At 47.4% G+C, this 11,904-nt stretch overlaps 1 pseudogene; it reads left to right on the top strand.

The window, feature by feature from the left end:
- Positions 1-229: 229 nt before the first annotated feature.
- LOC119340610 lies at positions 230-2,132 on the top strand (annotated as a pseudogene).
- The last annotated feature ends 9,772 nt before the right edge of the window (positions 2,133-11,904 follow it).

Raw genomic sequence — 11,904 nt, 5'->3', positions numbered from 1 at the left:
AGCACCTCCGTCGCCTACCTCGTCGGCATCGGCGTCGCCAGGCGCCACGCTGAGCTGCTCACAAGAGATCTTTATTCAGCCGGCGCTGCCGCCAAGACGCCATGGCGATTGGCGAAGCCCCACTGAACGGAGCGCACGCAGGCGACGGCGCGTGCGGCGGCACAAGTCCGGTAGCGCATTGCTCTCTCCGCGCGCGCACGCACACCACGACCTGAATATAGTAGCACAGCTGGTGCTAATTGAAGGGACCATGCATGCTAAATTATTATAGGCAGTGTTGATTATTCATATGTGTCTTTCATTTCCAGATTGCAGGTGGATGTTGGTATGTTCTTGCGCTTCAGCGTGTTGCCTCCTGCCTACAATCGGAATGCGAGATAAACAACAACTGCAATTTGATGTTACTGGCTTGCTCCAAGGAGATGTGCTTTCACTTCCCTTGGTCATCAGACATGACTGCATTAGCATGCGATACGAACTTAACTTCTTTCAGTCAACAAAATGTGCCGGCCTGTCTAAGTGGCAATGGCGCCTTTGCTTATGGGATCTACAAGGGAGCCCTTCCTGTTATCTCCAGCAATTCACTTGCTGTCAAAATCCTCTATCCCATATTCTGGGGTCTCATGACCCTCAGGTAATTTATATAGTATTATGTTAAATAGTAATATCATCTATTTCTGACATAGGAAATGTTTTCCTCCGTGAAACTTGAATATCTGAATGTTCAGTAGTCGGCTCGGCTGTCATTCTATCTGAAATATGCACATTCCTGACAGATTTATATGCCAGGAATTTGCCCAGTTTCTTAGTTCAGAAAAACAATGGTTCTATTATATGGTTGTTGTATGCACGTGTAGCTATATTAGTTGTTCCCTTATGAAGACAAAAGATAATTAATACTGTATATTGCTCTACCACCACCTCTGCTCGCTTATTGTCTCACACAGTTCGTCTGAATCTATTGGCAGTATTTTTGGCAATGATCTGGAGCCGACGAGCAATTGGCTTGAGGTGATATTCAGCATCATCAATGTACTCAGTGGGCTGATGCTCTCACGCTACTGATCGGAAACATACAGGTGTGAAGTGCCGCCAATCTTTAGCAATCGTTCAGTTCATTTTTACTGCAGCTAGCTAGCTTCAGTTACTTCAGTATCAGTGAAAAGTAGTGGTGCATTTTTGCTGCAGGGATTCTTGCACGCCGTGCTGGCGAGGAAGCGGAAGATGCAGCTGCGGTTCCGGGACATGGAGTGGTGGATGAGGCGGCGGCAGCTGCCGTCCCGGCTGCGGCAGCGGGTCCGCAAGTACGAGCGCGAGCGGTGGGCGGCCATCACCGGCGACGAGGAGATGGAGATGATCAAGGACCTGCCGGAGGGCCTCCGGCGGGACATCAAGCGGTACCTCTGCCTGGAGCTGGTGAAGCAGGTGCCCCTGTTCCACGGCATGGACGAGCTGATCCTGGACAACATCTGCGACCGGCTGCGCCCCCTGGTGTTCTGCGGCGGCGAGAAGGTGATCCGGGAGGGCGACCCGGTGCAGCGCATGGTGTTCATCCTGCAGGGGAGGCTGCGGAGCACGCAGCCGCTGACCAAGGGCGTGGTGGCGGAGTGCGTGCTGGGCGCGAGGAGCTTCCTGAGCGACAAGCTGCTGTCGTGGTGCCTGCGGCGGCCGTTCATGGACCGGCTGCCGGCGTCGTCCGCCACGTTCGAGTGCTGGAGGCCGCGCAGGCCTTCTGCCTCGACGCGCCGGACCTGCGGTACATCACCGAGCACTTCCGGTACAAGTTCGCCAACGACAAGCTCAAGCGCACCGCGCGCTACTACTCGTCCAACTGGCGGACGTGGGCGGCCGTCAACGTGCAGCTCGCGTGGCGGCGGTACAGGGCGAGGGTGATGGCGACGGCGGTGCTCCCGCCGCCGCTGGCCGGCGCGGCAGGGCCCGAGGACGGGGACCGCCGGCTGCGCCATTACGCGGCCATGTTCATGTCGCTCAGGCCGCACGACCACCTCGAGTAGGCTGGGGGAGTTAATTGCACGTTGGTACCACACTTGCTCACCTACTTACGAATCAGTACCACTACTCGTGCATGTCGCAGTTCAGTACTAACTCAAGGCCTAAGTGATGCAAAACGATCTAAGCTGCGTATAAAGACGTATTGACGACGTATCTGACCATTAGGACCCGCGTGCCAGGAGCCAACTTGGCATATTTTTTTGCAGAAAACACCTTTATTTTTAATTAAATCACTCCCAGCCGCCTCAGCTGTGCCCCACCGCCTCTACCTTGTCGGGCTTGCTCGCCGGAGCCCCGTTGCCGGGCGCCGGAGCCCAGTCGCTGGCTCGTCGGAGCAGCGGCTGGCTCGCCAGAGCACGGTGCCCCTCTCCCATCCCCTTCATTTCCTCTCCTGTTCGCTGGCTCGCCGGGGCGGTGGTGGTCGGCGACGCTGGTGGGGTTGCACAGGTGGGTGATGGTGGCGGTGTGGGCGACGAGGGCTGAGGGCGGCGTGGTCGCCGGTGGCCAAACGGGAACAGCCGCTGGAGTCAAACCCCGCTGCCCTTGTGGTTCGTCCACGAATCCCAGATCCGATATTCCGATCGAGCTAGAAGATGCAGCTTCGCATGGGCTGCAGGACGGCCCAACCGCGGCCCAGGACCACACACATATATTCCTAAAAAAGGATAATTCTTATCAGCTTTTTTTGTAATTATATGTTAGTACTATTTAGTGACAAGCACCACACTAAAACCCACGCACGGCAATATTTTATGTGGGTTAGTATTATTTAGTGCCAAGCATGAACTTTTTTCTAAAATTTATGTGGATTAAAAAAAGAATGTAAGAATATGTGACTTCACTCAGGACCACATGCATGCACAATTATTATGCATCCTCATTCTAATTTTCAAATACACAGTTAAAAAAATTATATGCCCAACTCAGAGTTACTGTGTATATTTGTTGTATTTTTAATGCAGAGTTACTCGAAAAAATGCTAACATGTACTAAAATTTATTGTGTTATCGTAATAAATTTTATAATGCATGATGAACATTTTAGAAAATACATTTATAACTTTTAAATACGCGTTCAACTTTTTCCAAAAAAGTTCTGAACTTTTTTTTCAAATGCACAAACACTTTATTTACCTTTCAGATTAATTATAAATTTTTTGAACGTCAACCCAAAAAGAAAGCGGAGACCAGCAGGTCTATTATTCAGACCTTGTGTATTCTTCAGGCCGAACACAGTGTACGCAACGTATATTGAAAAAAATTATACACACATATATATAGATATCGTATATTATAAAATGTTCAACATATAAACGATAAAATTTCTGTAATACGAAATCATATATTTAAATAAGATCATTGTATATTAACAAATGTTTAATATATATATTAAAAGATGTGGTGAACATTTTCTAATATACGATACGCTTTTATACGATGAACTTTTAATATATGATGCAATGAACATATTTTTAATTATACGACGTGATGAACATTTTTTTAATGTCAGATAATATTTTTTATATCGTATAAAAATCGGAACTGCTCGGAGTTTAAAGACGTATACGAACGAGTTGACGCATAGGCAAGCGAGCGAGCGCTGCCACTCGGCGCGGATCGATTTCCGGCGGACGGGCGCGCAAATTTTTGTACTTCGTAAAAAAATCGAACGTTGCAAGGTATAAAAGGATTAGGCGTCCCTGTTAAAGCAATAGTAGCAGGAGCAGCTCAGCGGCAGTCAGCTAACGCTTCCAACCGCACGGCGTGGGTTCGAAACGAGGCGGCAAGCGCGCGTCGCGCGTGTCGTCACCGTCGAGAAAAATATTTTTTGCGGCAAGACCTTTTTTTGACAAATAGAGGATATGTGCGTGATTAAATACAAGGTAAGGGTTCTATTTGTAAAAGAGCATGCCACATCAGCCCCTGACAGCGGGTCCCGGCGGTCAGATACACCGTCAATACGCATTTATACGCAGCTCAGACTGTTTTGCATCACTTAGGCCCTGAGTTGGTACTGAACTGCGACATGCACGAGTAGTGGTACTGATTCGTGAGTAGGTGAGCAAGTGTGGTACCAACGTGCAATTAACTCAGGCTGGGGACCGATCGGGTGACTAGAAGGGTGCGTGACTGCGTGACAGTGTGTGGATGGATGCAGAGGGACCATGGATCGATCTGCCGGCTATATGCCGTTTTACAAAAAAAAACCCGAATGGACTAGTATTCACCCTAGGCACGACCAGTCAAAGCCGAGCTGGCGGCTGCTGACTCGGCCAAGTCAGCAAATACGTAGACGAAATCGTACATATGGACCAAAGTGAACCCCTTGCGCAAGTATGTGGACCGTAGTTTGGGTATTTTGAAGTAGTGGTACTAAAGTGTCACCCGGCTCAAGTTTAGTGACCTAGAGCGAATTTTTCTCCTCTACGTACTATCTGTTTTGCTATCTTCGGTGTTGGTCTTATATGTTGGTTCCAGAGGATCACAACTGCAACAACAACAGCCAACCGTAAGGGCACTAAGGGCCTGTTCGGATGTCCTCCAGCTTCACTAAATCCACAAATCTGGCTTCTATTTCCCGGTGCTGGCTTCTTCCTTGGATTGCGATCGCTGAAAACCCGTTCGGCACGCTCGCTCCAGCTTCTGGTACGTGCCAGCAGGCCAACCTGCTCAGACGAACTGGAGCCCAGCTAGCTTAACAGTTATTGTGGTCTTAGGCCCAGCCGGAGACAAGAGGACAGTAGCTGGGCTTGGCCCAGTTCAGAGGGAAAGGCAGCGATGCCTCCACGTAGCTCACTAGGAGAATATAACGAAGGTAGCGAACCGGTACATAGGCCATCGAGTGACTTGGCGGTGGCACTACTCGTAATTTAGGCCAACTCCCGCTTTCCCTTTTCCTGGATCGCCAGAAACGCCGCTCCAGTTTTTTGTACGTGGACTGACCTTCGATCCAGGAAGCTAGCTTCCCTGAGCGGAACCGTTCGGCTCAGCTCCAGTGCAGATTTGGCGGATCTGGAAGCTAGCCGAGTATCGAACAGGCCCTAAATCAATGTTGGCCCTCATTGCGTGGCACATCTGGTTGGAGAGAAACTCTCACATTTTCCAAGGGAAGCAGGCCAACGAGTTGCATATCATCGAGGTGTGCCCGCGAGAATGGAACAATGGAGAATGGCCGGCGCCAAATGCATAGAGCAACCCTACGGGGACATTGACGTGAGGTGTCACGATCCGATACCTAAAGCCGGGAACAAAGTTTTTCCCATGGCTCGCTGTAATTTTCTTGCATCCATTTGATCACTTGATCAACAACTATTTGTCGCTCTCTTCTGCTAAATTAATGAAACGCCAGCATTCTGCTGGGTCTTTCGGAAAAAAAGGATGTTAGGTTTCCTCTATGTTAGAATATTGGCCCATTTATAGGGCAGCTAAATAGGCAATTTCTGAAATCTCAAAGGCCCATGTGTGTGAGCATGGTGGGAGCGGGAAGTTTAGTCTCACCCCGGAAGTTGGAGAAGTTGCACACCACCTTATAAAGTGGAGTGTTGTAGCACTTGTAAGTAAGTGAGAATAAGACTCGCACACTTCGACACGATACGGCATGATCGCGTTTCGTCAATTCAAACCTCGAGCCGAGACAAATTTTGTCTTTATTTTTGCTATTTTGGAAAACTGAGTCTGGAGTCGTGACGGGCGCATACGGCTTAGTCGGTTTGGGTCTCTACCGCAATCGACTCGGACATGTGGCGTGGGCCTCCCATGTTGCACCCGTTAGGGTTTTCAAAACCGCTATATAAATACATGCTGCGGGCGCCGCAACACACACCGAAACCAATCTAGGTTTTGTCACGCCTCGTTCCTTGCGCCGCCATCGTAGTCCACTCCACCCCGAGCGCCGGCGTGCACCGGCGAACGGGAGAGCAGGTCTCCGGAACCAGTCGCCTTTGTGATCATGTACGGGAGAGGGCAAATTAGGTTTTTGCGAAGCGCCACGCGCGTGACTGCTCGATGTCTCCATCACGGCTCGCCTACCATCCAGGTCGGGCAATCTTGCTCGTCGTCGTCTACAACGTCGTCTTCTACGACCGGTCTTCACCAACGTCGTCATCAACAACATCATTGCACAAACGGCTACTTCATCTGCAAACAATCGGTATAACGGCAGTGTTTCATATTTTGCGATGTTGTGTTGCTACTATTCATGTTGTTTAGTGCTTCTAGTATGCTTGAGATTCACATGTCAGTAGTTGCAATCATCATGTTTAATAATCATGGAAATTATGCCTAATTACTTAACAATCCAAAAACCTAATTGTAGGCAATTTCCTGAACTGACAATGGCTGGTTTTGCCGATGCTATGAGGCTGGAAAGTTTTATGGGTACCAACTTTAGGAGATGGCAAGTTAGATGCCAACTTTGGCTCCAGTCCAAGAAAGTTTGGGACCTGATTAGTAATGGTCTTCCTGAAGGTGCATCTGAGGATGATCAGAAAAAGCACAAGCAATCCAATACTAATTTCAGAGGTTGTGTTCTAAGTGTCCTTGATGGGCATCTGTGCGGTGTGTATATGCACATCGAAGACGCTAAGGAGCTCTAGGATGCACTGAGTACTAAGTTTGGTGCAATCGATGCAGGCAGTGAGTTGTACGTCATGGAGAGCTTTCATGATTACAAGATGGTGAATAACCGTTCTGTAGTTGAACAGGCTCATGAAATACAGTAAATTGCAAAAGAGCTTGAATTCCTCAAGGTTGTGTTGCCTGATAGATTTGTGGATGGCTGCATTATTGCAAAGTTGCCTTCTTCATGGGGGAACTTCACCACATCTCTCAAACACAAGAGACAGGAGATATCGGTTGAAAATCTGATAGCATCTCTTGATGTTGAGGAGAAAGCCAGGGCAAAGGACACGAGTCACAAAGGTGGTGAGAATCAGGCTAGCACCAACATGGTGCAGAAGAATCACCACATCAAGAACAACAACAAGAACAAAGGGAACTACAAGCCCCAGTTCAATGGTCCCATCAATACTACTTCCTTCAAGAAGAAGAAGAAGAAGAAGAAGAAGAAGAAGAAGAAGAAGAGGAAGAAGGTGATGAACAAAGCTGGGCTCGAGTGCTATGCATGTGGAGCACCTGGCCACTTTTCCAAGGAGTGTCTTGATCACGTGGACAAGAGAGGGAAAAACGGCACAAAGAATGTCAATGTCGTGACCGCTAGCAATACTGATGTGTACGGCAATTTTCCAATGGTACTTTCAGTCTTTCAGTCTCCATGTTGGTGGATTGATACGGGTGCTAATATTCATGACATCTCTATGTTCACTTCTTATCAGGTCGCTCGGGATTCTTCCATCCTAATGGGGAATGGATCACATGCTACTATTCATGGTGTTGGCACGGTAGATCTGAAGTTTACTTCGGGGAAGATGGTGCAACATGTCCCTACTATGAACAAGAATCTCGTTAGCGGCTCCCTTCTTTGCAGAGATGGGTTTGAAGTAGTGTTTGAGTCCAATAAAGTAGTTGTGTCAAGATTTGGACAATTTATTGGTAAGGCTATGAGTGCGGAGGCTTGTTCCGCTTTTCACTTTCCAAATTTTGCAATAAGTTAGTAAACCACATTGTGGCAATATTAATTCAGAAGCTGATGTTTGGCACTCTCGTTAATGTCATGTTAATTTTGGTTTATTGTCTCGGCTATCTAGTTTGAGTTTAATTCATAATTTCACCATTGCCAAAGGTTCTAAGTGCCCTAGTTGTGTGCAATCTAAGCAACCTCGAAAGCCTCACAAGGTAGCCGAGGAGAGAAACTTGGCACCTCTAGAACTCATACATTCTGATCTATGCAAGATGCATGGTGTGTTGACAAAATGTGGAAAGAGATATTTCATGACATTAATTGATGATGCCACTAGGTTCTGCTATGTTTGTTTATTGCAAACTAAAGATGAAGCTTTAGACTACTTTAAAATCTATAAGGCTGAATTTGAAAATCAATTAGAGAGAAAGATCAAACATCTTAGGTCAGATTGTGGCGGGGAGTATTTTCCCAAAATATTTGATGAATTCTGTGAGGAACATGGTATTATTCATGAGAGGACGCCTCCCTACTCGCCCCAATCAAATGGGGTTGCTGAGAGGAAAAATCGCACGCTGATCGACTTGGTGAATTCCATGTTGGACACTACTGGTTTATCTAAGGCATGGTGGGGGAGGCTTTGTTGACTTCGTGTCATGTTCTGAGTAGAATTCCGAACAAGAATAAATAAAAAAACCTTATGAGGAGTGGGTTGGGAGAAAACCATCACTCTCGTATTTGCGCTTGGGGATGTTTGGCGAAGGTCAATGTTCCAATTCCGAAGAAACACAAACTGGGACCAATTCAGCGTAGCGTTGGTTATAGATTTTTAGTGGTTAAATCTGAGGTACCTGATATGTATGTTGATACTATTATGGAATCTCGTGACGCAACATTTTTTGAGAATATGTTTCCTATGAAACATATGCATATCACTGCTAGAATATCTTCTGAGATAATTCCTGAATCTAGTACATCAAGTGATTATTCTGAACAACCACATGAACAACCACATGATATAGTCCTTGAGAAGGATGACAAATTGAAGCTCCTAAACGGAGTAAGGGACGGAGGACTGAAAAATCCTTTGGTGATGATTTCATTGTGTACCTTGTGGACAATACCCCTACGACCATTGAAGAGGCATTTGCATCTCCTGATGCGGATGGCTGGAAAGAAGTTGTCCAAAATGAGATGGACTCGATTCTTTAAAATGAAACATGGGAATTATCTGAGGGACCATATGGTTGTAAGCTAGTTGGCTGTAAGTGAGTGTTTAAGAAGAAGCTAAGGCCTGATGGTACTATTGAGAAAGTATAAGGCACGGCTTGTAGCCAAAGGCTACACCCAGCGAGATGGCAAAGATTACTTGGCACCTATTCACCTGTTGCTAGACTGACCACCATTCATGTACTACTTTTCTTGGCTGCCTCATATGGTCTTATCGTTCATCAAACGGGACGTGAAGATAGCTTTCCTTAATGGAGAGTTGGAAGAGGAAATCTATATGGATCATCCTGATGGATTCGTGGTAAAAGGTAAAGAGACAAAGGTGTGCATACTGTTAAAATCTTTGTATGGGCTGAAACAAGCACCTAAGCAATGGCATGATAAGTTCGATAGAACTCTGACTTCTGTGGGATTTGTCATTAATGAGGCTGATAGGTGCGTGTACTACCGCCATGGTGGGGGCAATAGTGTTATTTTGTGCTTGTATGTTGACGACATAGTGATTTTTGGTACAAGCATGATTGTGATAAATGAGGTCAAGTCTTTTCTATCGAAGTGTTTTGATATGAAAGATCTGGGAGAAGCTGATGTGATCCTGATGTAGGATCGAAAGTATGTCTAGAGGGGGGTGATTAGACTACTTGACCAAATAAAAATCTAGCATTTTCCCAATTTTATGTTGGGTAACGTTGCAGAAAACAAAAAATTTTCTACTCGTTTCACCAAGATCATCTAGGAGTTCATCTAGCAACGAGTCATTGGATGCATCTACGTACCTTGTAGATCGCGAGCGGAAGCGTTCAAAGAACGGGGATGATGTAGTCGAACACGACGTGATTCGAATCACCGGAGATCCTAGCACCGAACGGACGGCACCTCCGCGTTCAACACACGTACGGAACAGCCACGTCTCCTCCTTCTTGATCCAGCAAGGGAGGGAGGAGAGGTTGAGGGAGATGGCACCAGCAGCAGCACGACGGCGTGGTGTTGATGGAGCTGCAGTACTCCGGCAGAGCTTCGCTAAGCAATAAGGAGATGGAGGAGGTGTTGGGGAGGGAGAAGGAGGCAACCAAAGGCCAAGGACTCAAGGTATGAAGTCCCTCCTCTCCCCCACTATATATAGGGGTGCCAAGGGGGGGTGGCCGGCCCTAGGAGATCCAATCTCCTAGGGGGTGCGGCGGCCAAGGGGGGTTTCCCTCCCCCCCAAGGCACCTAGGAGGTGCCTTACCCTCCTAGGACTCTTGCCCCCTTGAACCCTAGGCGCATGGGCCTATGTGGGGCTGGTGCCCTTGGCCCAAGCAGGCCAAGGCGCACCCCCTACAGCCCATGTGGCCCCCGGGGATGGGTGGCCCCACCCGGTGGGCCCCCGGGACCCCTCTGGTGGTCCCGGTACAATACCGATAACCCCGAAACTTGTCCCGATGCCCGAAACAGGACTTTCCATATATAAATCTTTACCTCCGGACCATTCCGGAACTCCTCGTGACGTCCGGGATCTCATCTGGGACTCCGAACAACATTCGGGTTACTGCATATACATATCCCTACAACCCTAGCGTAACTGAACCTTAAGTGTGTAGACCCTACGGGTTCGGGAGACATGTAGACATGACCGAGATCGCTCTCCGGTCAATAACCAACAGCGGGATCTGGATACCCATGTTGGCTCCCACATGCTCCACGATGATCTCATCGGATGAACCACGATGTCGAGGATTTAATCAACCCCGTATGCAATTCCCTTTGTCAATCGATATGTTACTTGCCCGAGATTCGATCGTCGGTATCCCAATACCTCGTTCAATCTTGTTACCGGCAAGTCACTTTACTCGTACCGTAATGCATGATCCCGTGACCAAACACTTGGTCACTTTGAGCTCATTATGATGATGCATTACTGAGTGGGCCCAGTGATATCTCTCCGTCATACGGAGTGACAAATCCCAGTCTCGATCCATATAAAGCAATAGATACTTTCGGAGATACCTGTAGTGCACCTTTATAGTCACCCAGTTACGTTGTGACGTTTGATACACCCAAAGCACTCCTACGGCATCCAGGAGTTATACGATCTCATGGTCGAAGGAAGAGATACTTTGACATTGCAAAAACTCTAGCAAACGAACTATACGATCTTGTGCTATGTTTAGGATTGGGTCTTGTCCATCACATCATTATCCTAATGATGTGATCCCGTTATCAATGACATCCAATGTCCATAGCCAGGAAACCATGACTATCTATTGATCAACGAGCTAGTCAACTAGAGGCTTACTAGGGACATGTTGGTGTCTGTTATTCACACATGTATTACGATTTCCGGATAACACAATTATAGCATGAATAAAGACAATTATCATGAACAAAGAAATATAATAATAATGCTTTTATTATTGCCTCTAGGGCATATTTCCAACAGTCTCCCACTTGCACTAGAGTCAATAATCTAGTTACATTGCGATGAATCGAACACCCATGGAATTCTGGTGTTGATCATGTTTTGCTCTTGGGAGAGGTTTAGTCAACGGATCTTCTACATTCAGGTCCGTATGTACTTTACAAATCTCTATGTCTCCATCTTGAACATTTTCACGGATGGAGTTGAAGCGACGCTTGATGTGCCTTGTCTTCTTGTGAAACCTGGGCTCCTTGGCAAGTGCAATAGCTCCAGTGTTGTCACAGAAGAGCTTGATCGGCCCCGACGCATTGGGTATGACTCCTAGGTCGGTGATGAACTCCTTCACCCATATTGCTTCATGTGCTGCCTCCGAGGCTGCCATGTACTCCGCTTCACATGTAGATCCCGCCACGACGCTCTGCTTGCAACTGCACCAGCTTACTGCCCCACCATTCAAAATATACACGTATCCGGTTTGTGACTTAGAGTCATCCAGATCTGTGTCGAAGCTAGCGTCGACGTAACCTTTTACGACGAGCTCTTCGTCACCTCCATAAACGAGAAACATTTCCTTAGTCCTTTTCAGGTACTTCAGGATATTCTTGACCGCTGTCCAGTGTTCCTTGCCAGGATTACTTTGGTACCTTCCTACCAAACTTACGGCAAGGTTAACATTAGGTCTGGTA

The sequence above is a fragment of the Triticum dicoccoides genome, chromosome 7B, assembly GCF_002162155.2.
Source record: "Triticum dicoccoides isolate Atlit2015 ecotype Zavitan chromosome 7B, WEW_v2.0, whole genome shotgun sequence".
NCBI classification, from domain to species: Eukaryota; Viridiplantae; Streptophyta; class Magnoliopsida; order Poales; family Poaceae; genus Triticum; species Triticum dicoccoides.
This window is presented reverse-complemented; position numbering and strand designations above follow the sequence as displayed.